The 8390-nt window shown below is 37.3% G+C and overlaps 1 pseudogene; it reads left to right on the top strand.

The window, feature by feature from the left end:
• The first annotated feature begins 2761 nt into the window (after positions 1–2761).
• On the top strand, positions 2762–5782 carry LOC141499039 (rho-related GTP-binding protein RhoC pseudogene; annotated as a pseudogene).
• Positions 5783–8390: the final 2608 nt, after the last annotated feature.

Genomic DNA, 8390 nt, shown 5'->3' with positions numbered 1-8390 from the left:
TCCTACCCCAGTTGAAGCTAGGGTTGTCCTTTCAAAGGTCATTTTCTCCATCTGCAGCATTTAGCATCAAACCCCATAGGGCAAAATGGCTTCGGCATATAGTCTTTCTATTTTAACACACCTGATGTCAGGCAGATCAATTATCAATATGTTGTAATATAGCAATTACCTATAACCAGAGCTTCAGTTGGCTTGGGCACTAAGGAGAACCAAGAGTGTGCCAGGCTGCAATTTGGTATAAGAGATCCAGGAAAAAAAGTCATGATTCAGTTGTTATTCAAAACTGAGGACAAGTGCTATAAATGAAATGCAATAAACAGATTTTGAGATTTAAAAAATACAATAATCCTAATTCCTATTTTTTTAAATAAAATGTTTAAAGTAACTAAACATCTCCTTCTGGCTAGGAGGTTGCCCATCATCTCCATACTTCTCACATAACAACTGGCTAGAAATTGCCACAGAGAAATCTCAAATCATCATCATTATTTTATCTTCCTCATGTTACATAGGTACTTTTCCTTCAAAGCAAATAATAAGTTTATAAAATGTAGTACAATATTTATTTTTTCCCAAAAGATATCAGCAAATATATTATGATTCAATATTTCCAATTTCCTTGACATACAATTCAGTCTAATTATATTTTCCTTCTTAATAACACATATAAATACTTTCAAATGGTATAAGTGGATAAGTGCAGATCCCAACTTCATTAAATCTTTAAAAGTAGACTCTTTCAAGCAATTACATTCAAAGCTCAAACTAAAAGGAGTAACATTTAACTGTATCTATTTCAGATCTGAATTACACACATACACACACACACACACACACACACACACACACACATACACAGACAGACATAGACACAAACAACAGAAAGAACTTTCTTGTATCACATTTACAAAGCTGAGATTGATACCCTGGCCAGTACCAGATCTCAGAATATAGCAACATTTTCCCATGTCTCCAGGCCAGTAGAGACATGTAAAATGTCCTATTGATGTTTAAATACACACACACACACACACACACACACACATATTTTGTATTTTGACCAGTAAAGAAAAATAACTTTTAGAATCAATCAGAATTTCTTGAGGAACCTCGTATATATATTCATTAATATCTTGAAATAGTCAAAAAATTGAATGCATTCTTAAACAACTTCATAAAATTCAAAGTTAGCTACTCTATTACAGAGATATTAGCCATAAGCACAGGCTTCATTCAAAAGAGGAAATCTAGATGCCCTGTACTTCTTCATCCTCATGTTGGCTCTCTCTCTCTCTCAGTGATAATGTGGACATTTCTTTCAGGGACCCAGATTTTTCCATTTCCTGTGGAAATACAAAGATATTCTGGCCCTTGAACTATTACCTGGTCAGGTTCTTTCCATTTCAAGTATTTAGAGTATGCTTTTTCTGGTGGGATGTGAACTGTGTTAGGAGGATGAAGCCCTTTCTACATTCAGCACATATAAAAGATTTCTCTCTGGTATGAATTTTCTGATGGTAAAGAAAGGATGAATTGTGTCTAAAAGATTTTGCACATTCATTTTCATAAGGCTTCTCTCCAGTATGAATTCTTTGGTGATAAGTAAGATGTCTGCTCTGGGAGAAAGCCTTCCCATATACATTGGTACTCCATTTGAAGGTTTTCCCACATTTACCACATTCATAAGGTGTGAATTCTTTGATGGAAATTCAGCTGTATATTTGTCCTGAAGGCCATCCCACATTCATGACATTTGTAAGGTTTCTCACCAGTATAAATTTTCTGATGGTAAGTAAAGGATGAGTTGCAGTTAAAAGTTTTTCCACAAACATTACATTTATAAGGTTTCCCCCTGTATGAATTCTCTGCTGGGAGTTGAGCTGTTTTCAAAGAATGAAAGCTTTTCTACATTCATTGCATTCATGAGACTTCTCTCCAGTATGAGTTTTGTGATAGTACTGAAGGGATGAACTGAAGTCAAAAGTTTTGCCACATTCCTTACATTCAAATGGCTTCTCTATAGGACAGATTTTTTGATGATCAGGATGGATGGAGTGTTTTCCAAACTCATGATACCCATGCCTATGATTTATATTATACATCTTATGACCCTTAAAAAGATTTGAAGCACTCTTGAAGGATTCCCTACATTCATTATCCTTAGAAGGTTTCTCAATATCATAATTCTTTCTTTCTCCCCATGTTGCATATGGCTGAATATCTTTTGGGGATGATTTGTTGACAACAATATTAGTCTTTTTCTTTTCTTCAGTAAGGGGCCACTGTTCCACCCATATAGGTTGGGAATTCTTCCGTTCTAATTTAACAATAGGTACATTAATCCTTCCCAACTCAACAGCAGCCCCAATCAAAGAATCCATGATATTTTTTACCCCTAATTGACACAATATATCCCTTCCCCATAAGACTGTAGGGAGTCCTTCAACTATGAAAAGAGTGACAGTCCCTGCTTTATCTTCTTTTCTCCATTTCAAAGGTTGACAAGAAATTTCTGTTTCCTGTTGACCTCCATTGCCAACTAGGGTAGTATAGACAGCTTGTTTAGATCAAGCTTGTGACCAGTTCTATATGGGGAACACAGTCTTATCTGCCCCAATGTCAATCAAGCCTAGGAAAGCAATTCATTGTACTTGGATAACACAAAGAGATTTTTCTGAAGAAATTGTAGTAGTAAACATAGTTTCATAGTTGTTTCTCAGTTTTGGCCCCTTTATCAGCTCCTTTTCCTTCCAATTTACACATGACCCTGAGAAAACATGTAACTAAGCTAAACATTGGTTCTCATCATCATTAGTATTCACTATTGCAATAGATAAAATTTCCTCATTCATGTGCTTTACTAAAGGTATAATGTGAGTATATTCTGGATTTGGTGGAGCCAAAATGATTGCAAACTCTGCATCCATTAATCATAAAGGGTGAATAGGCACTTCAGTAAAAGCATGTGGAGGTACCCTAAATTTTCCAGCACTTCTAACCATCAATAGTTTTGTATGAGTCAGCTTCCTGCCAAAGCTGCAATGATTTTTCCATTTCCATCCCCTGCTGGTCCTGAACTTGTTATACCTCATGATTATTTTTAAGGGGCCCCTGGGAGAGGGCCCCTTTCTCCATTTAAATTTCCTTGTTTACATTCTGATGACTAATATCCTACCTTTTTACACTTTGGGCACTGATTTTTTAGGAAGATGAGCCCTGACCTTTCTGGGTTAGCTCCTTGAGCACTCCAAAAATTTTTCTTTAAATGTCCAGGCTTTCCACAAACAAAGAAAGTCCGTTTCTCTTTATTTCCCATGCATGCATTAGCAAATGCCTCTTCCATTTTCTGCATGATACACCTGAGACCCTACTCTGTCACATCTTTGAATAATTTCCTCAATGGCAGCATACTTTCTTAAGTCAATCATTGCTTTCTGACAATCAGCATTTGTATAGCCCATGCTAATTGTTTTATTAATATATCTATTCCTGCTACATCTCCTAAAGTTCTTCCTACTACCTCCTGCAATTGGGCAAAGAAAATCTACAAAAGCCTCATCATTTCTTTGTCTGATAAGTGAAAATGGTTCTTTCTTTTCATTTTGTATTGGAATACATCTCCAAGCATTCTTTATGCAGGTAGCAATTCTCTTGTATGTTTATAACCTATAATTTAGTTGGTCTGTATTGTTGAGAAATTGACCTGTGCCACTTAATTGTTCATAATATATGGTAGCATTGGGACCTTGTGCATGCCTCAAAGCTATCTGTCTACAGTGTTCTACAAATTCCATCATCCAAAAGATAGATTGGGTGACAAACATGCCCTATCTGCTTCCAATCATTAGGTATTAATATAGAGTATGCAAGAGTATCTAATTATAACTGGAGAAAAGGTGACCTTGCACCGTATTCTCCCACCACCTTTTTAAAATCTCTGATTGTTTTTATATTTACTGGCTCATGTCTTCACCTAAGGTTTTTAGATTAAAAGGATCTGGTTCCTCAATAGCAGGATATGACTGAAACTCAGCTCCTAAATCCCCCAAACTTTTCCCCAAATCCCTGGCCCTTTCAATGGTCTTTTTGTAATGCTGAAGGTTCTTCACTTGGTGGTGCTGTAGGACTAATCTTAGACTTTTCTTGATGATACTTATTTGTTTCTTTCTTCTCCCTTTATCCATACCTCCTTGTTCCAACTTCCTTTCAAATACCCCTAATATCTGCCCCATGATAACAACTAACTTGTTACTTCTCTGACATCTTTTGCTTTGGGATGTCACCTGGAAATGTTTTTCCTTGCTTGTATGACAGCCCAAAATCTTGGTGCTTTGATGCTTGGTCCTTATGTTGGACTCCAATCAGATGGCCTTGAAATCAGCTTTTTTCCCTTGCCTTCAAACCCCACACTGAGCATCATATATTGTGTTCTGGCCAGCTAACTTATCCTTACTCATAACCTATGACTTGACTCAGTCCAGCTGAAGTCAAGTTCTCAGGTGAATATTGAAGAGACAGGAGACAAAGATAGCAAATTCTCAGTTTATTCAACCCCAAGCAAGTGCTCAAATGTGCTTTTTTACTCCCAATCCCAAGGCATTCTCTAATTACAAGTCAAACAACAATATGGTGCTTGTGGACAGCAGGTGTTAAAGGTTCACTTCCTCAGGCTAGTATTCTCATACATAACAGTCTCTTACAGTTATCTGCTGAAAGAAAACTCAAAATGAAAATTCCCAGTATCATTTCCCCAAACTTAGAAATTCTAGGCCAAAGAAAAAATCATTATGAACAGTCTAAAAGGAAGAAGTCAAGTATCAATTAGCCTCAAAAAAATTTGCATAAGATTTGGGAGCAGCCACAAGAGAGGAGAAAAGAGCTTAGTGCTCATTATTCCCAAAAGCAAAAGATAAAGCCTTACAACCAAGGAAATCTATCTTGTAGAGCTGGATATAATCCTATTCAAAGTAGGGTTGTGTGTGTATGTGTGTATGTGTGTAGAAAATGTATCTTCAATGACACAAAGTATTTTCAAATATTTCTGATGAAAAGATCAGAACTCAGTAGACATTTTGAAATAAAAAATGCAGATGTCAAGAAAAATTAGAAATTGATTCCCTGGACTGGTATTTAGGGTCACTTTGTCTCCTTGGTCTTGACTTTTAGTTGTACTGAGATCAAATTAATTTGCTCATTCAACAACAATTAGTGCTCTTTGCCTAGTACAGAGACAATGCAGTGCAATGTGGAGGCCAAGCTCCAGTCATTGCTGCAATTAAGAAGAAGGTGATGATTGTTGGGGGGGGGGTGATGCCTATGGGAAAATCTACCTCCTCATTGTCCTAAGCAAGACCTGTTCCCTGAGGTCTATGTCCACAATGTCTTTGAAATCTACATTGCTTACATCAAAGTGGGTGACAAGCAGATGAGGCTGGTACTGAGGGGCACAGCTGGGCTCAGAGGCTCTTAGCCAGCACCAATGTGCTTCTCCACTGATAGCCCAGACAACTTTGAGAATATCCCTGAGAAATGGATACAAAAAGTGAAGTACTACTGTCCCAACGGACCCATCATCCTCATAGGGAATAAGAAGGACCTAGGGCAGGATGAGCATACTGGGAGAGAGTTGGCCAAGATGAGGCTGGAAACAGTGAAGTCAAAGGAGGGCCAGTACATGGCCAATCAGATCAGCATCTTTGGCTATCTTTAGTGTTCTGCCAACACCAGCAAGGGAGCTGGAGAAGTGTTTGAAATGACCACCTGCACTGGCATGCAGGTCTGAAAGCCCAAGTGGTGGTGGGGCTACCTCTGCTCTGAGCTCCTTCCATTTACCAAAGTCTACACATCACTGGACTCTATATTGTTAATTCTTGGTCCCTTCCTGTCAAAGGCTGTTTGTGTCCCAGTGCTCTCCTGCTCTTGAGAGTACGGAAGATTCTCTGGGGGAAAGGGACTATCTTTATCTTTGGGTTTTAGAGTTTAACTCTTGCTCCCATATGAAATAGTACTGTACTTTTCATGGCTATGAGTGAAAGTAGGAGGTGAGGAGAACTGATTTTTAGAGTTTATCCTGCCCTAAGGTTCACCCACCAATATCTTTTTTTTTACATAACTAATTCTGGAGCCTGTTTCTTTTTCAGTGCCTCCCAGGGAATGAGGGTTTCCTTTTCTTCTTCCCCACCCATGACTGAGGATTATTTCTCATTGTTCTTCCCAATGGAAGATGCTCAAAAAAAAGTCTATGGGGGTGCCCCAAAATATGCAAACAATTCTATTTTAATATAAGTTTGATGAAAGTGTTTCAGTTTTTACATGGTGATTTCAGGAAATCATACCCCCTTGGCCACCTACAAATCGTACCTTTATTTGTAACAAGGAAACGTAATTAAGGAAAATGAAAATGTTTGTCCTTCATTGTTTTGTTTTTTTTTTTGCTAGGCCAATGGGGTTAAGTGGCTTGCCCAAGGCACACGGCTAGGTAATTATTAAGTGTCTGAGGCCAGATTTGAACTCAGGTACTCCTGACTCCAGGGCCAGTGCTCTATCCATTGCGCCACCTAGCCACCCCTGTCCTTCATTCTTGAAGAAGACCATGACATCAAGGAGGTGATGCCATGACAAGCACAGGAACTGGATTTGAGTAAGGGGTGCTTACTCAAGTCACCAGCCTCACTTTCTCCTCCAGAGTCAGCTGGGTCCAGTGGTCAGATATGACCCTAGATGCCAGGCAATCAAGGATAAATAATTTATACAAGGTCATACAGCTAGTAAGTGTCAGAGGTTAGATTCGAACTTCCATTCTCCTGATTCCAAAGCCATTGCTCTTTCCACTACACCACCTAGATGCCCTTCAATTAAGTAAAAATCATGCAGTATAGAGGGATCACTCTGAGGATGAGGATGGCATTCTTCCCTATTACTCCCCTTGGCTCTCTCTGACTTGAAGAGAAAGGTATTGAAGCATTAAAGTATAGAATGGACATCTATTGTGCACAAGGGATTGTGATCTTATGACCATGTTTATGGTTGAATTACATTATGGTTTTTATTACAGTAAGATAATCAGCTGAAGTACTATATTATTTGAAAGCAAAAGTGGATAGAAAACCCTCCCTGGTTTTTATTCTCCCCATGAGCAATGGCAAGCTTATTCTCTTAGCCCTGATAATACATAGCTAAAATAATTTTTAAGCCATGTAAGAAAGACTTAGAATTGGGAGGACTATGAATCTAGAGAAAGAAGAGACCATCATATCCAGTCCCTCCCTCTAGGTCTAGCAACCTATAGAAATTAAATAATTTGTCTAAGACACTAACTAAATAGTTAGTGGAAGAGTCAGGATAATTATCAACATAAAAGTCTTAGCTGCTGAGGGTACTGTGAAATTAAATGATTTGCATATGATCACATAACAACTATGGGTCATATGCAAGGCTTGAACCCAGGTCTTCTTAACTCTTAAGACCAACTTTCTATCTCTGTAAAATGTTCTCTTATATAATCCAAATAATGGCAGTTAAATATGCAACAGGAATTAACTATATCTGAATACAGACATTTCTTCCTTTAGTGGTCTTAAGAATTAGAAGAGACTTTTGAAACCTTTTAGTTCAAAACTCTGATTTTTAATGGTAAAGAAACAGAGACTTGCCCAAGATCAGAAAACTGGGATTTGAAGCAAGATCTTGTAACTCCATATGTAAAGTGTTTTCCACTATTTCAACTACCTTTATTTAAAAAAAAAAACCAACAAAACCTACTTTTAATTTATTTACCCATTCACTGAGAAGGCCTCAATAGAATATCTATTATACATACGAAGTAATGCAAAACAGATTTCCATATTAGCCATGTTGTGGCCTCCTCCCCACAAAAAAAGAAAGGAAGTTTAGAAAAAAGATATGCCTCAATCTGCTCTTGGAGTTCTTCAGTTTTGTCTCTGGAAGTGGACATTTTTCATCATGAGTCCTTTGAAATTGTCTTGGATAAAATGCACTAATCAAATGCTTTTCATTAGATGAATTTCTGGAAAATTTTAAGTGCATATCAAATAATTTTTTTATATATTTGGAGCTTTTGTATTAAAACTCTATGATGAATCCTTTGGTAAATCTTTAAATCTTTTCATATATTAGATTTTTTTGGTAGACTAAAACACATCTGTAAAATTTCCATGTACTTTTTCCCCTCCAATTGAGCGTCTGATTATAAAAACATTTCAAAACATTTCTCACTCTTTCAATTTGCTTATCCCCTCCAATATGATGCTATATTCCAATTAAATTGAATGTTAACAGAAAAATAGACCTTGCCTTCAGGGACCTATATTTTCTTTTTTCCCAAGTACAAAAGTAATAACTGTTATAATACTATAAAAATTTGGGTGGGC

This window comes from Macrotis lagotis, chromosome X (assembly GCF_037893015.1).
Source record: "Macrotis lagotis isolate mMagLag1 chromosome X, bilby.v1.9.chrom.fasta, whole genome shotgun sequence".
NCBI lineage: Eukaryota > Metazoa > Chordata > Mammalia > Peramelemorphia > Peramelidae > Macrotis > Macrotis lagotis.
The sequence above is the reverse complement of the archived record's forward strand: the minus strand, read 5'-3'. Positions and strand labels throughout refer to the sequence as shown.